General features: G+C 34.8%; 1 non-coding gene across 1 annotated transcript; it reads left to right on the top strand.

The window, feature by feature from the left end:
• Positions 1 to 86: 86 nt before the first annotated feature.
• On the top strand, positions 87 to 158 carry TRNAT-CGU. Its single transcript has one exon. It is a non-coding gene; the product is annotated as a tRNA-Thr (tRNA).
• The last annotated feature ends 1,010 nt before the right edge of the window (positions 159 to 1,168 follow it).

Here is a 1,168-nt window from a genome sequence, read left to right as displayed (position 1 = left end):
ACACTCCACAGACAGATTTAAGGGGTTAGTTCCTGCAACCCATAAAATTAAACATATTTAATTAATCAGAGAACTCACCAGCAAGAGCCTCCGTAGCATAGTGGTAGTGCGTTCGCTTCGTAAGCGAAAGGTCGCGAGTTCGATCCTCGCCGGGGGCTAAGCTTTTTGGAAAATTGCTCTGCATTAGTTCCCAACCTGCAATTAGGTCCCAGATTATCTCTTTAAGCAATTTCATCCCAACCAAATGGATCCACTGCTCTGTGGTCCCAATAAAAATGTCACGTATAAGGCATAACCCACTATAATATTCTCTTAAGTGCAAATAGATCCCCATTCTTTTTAAGCATTTTCATCCCCAACCTAAAATATTTATTGCACCTTGGCCCCCATAAAGCGTCAAACACGTAACCTAACCATATGTTTCACAAGTGTTTATAAATAGCCGTGTTTATGAACGGATAAGAATTAATTGAAATAGTTCACGTGAATTTTATAAAATATGTAGATAAAAAATTCAACTGTGCTTGATGTACAACTATTAAATTATTGTTATACACTATTAAAGCCCACTCACAATGAAGGGACTCACAATTAAAAAATTCATGTGAGCCACATCAACATGTGTACATAAATGTTATGTACAAGTGGCATCACCCATATTTATTTGACTCTATTTTCAATTTGAAAAATACTTGTTGTACATCACCATATACAGATTGATAAGGTAGTAAAAACAAAGTTGGGAAATTTTAGAGGGTGTTCTTTTCGTGGTTGAGTTTTGTGTTTTGACTTTTGAATTTCATTTTGAGTTTTGTGTTTTGAGTATCCGTTTTGAAATTGTTGAAAGCACGTTCTTCTGATCATTTTAAAAAAATGTTTCAAAAAATGTAAAAGTCGAAAACGCGTTTATTGTCAGTCAAACCCCAACCCTGTTTTGAAAACCATCTCCATCACCAAATCAACCTTTCACCCACCGCCATCATGGATCAAATTTCTGGCAATTTTTGATCATCAAGACCACCGGATATTGGTACCATCGGAAAGCATATTTTTTAAAATGAAATTATTATAACTTAAAATTTAAAACATATTTTTGACACATAAAACACTACATACGGAAACTAAAATCCTACCATGCCCCAAGTTTTTTTCCCCGAATCAAAATTTT

Source organism: Olea europaea, chromosome 11 (genome assembly GCF_002742605.1).
Source record: "Olea europaea var. sylvestris chromosome 11, O_europaea_v1, whole genome shotgun sequence".
Lineage (NCBI taxonomy): Eukaryota > Viridiplantae > Streptophyta > Magnoliopsida > Lamiales > Oleaceae > Olea > Olea europaea.
This window is presented reverse-complemented; position numbering and strand designations above follow the sequence as displayed.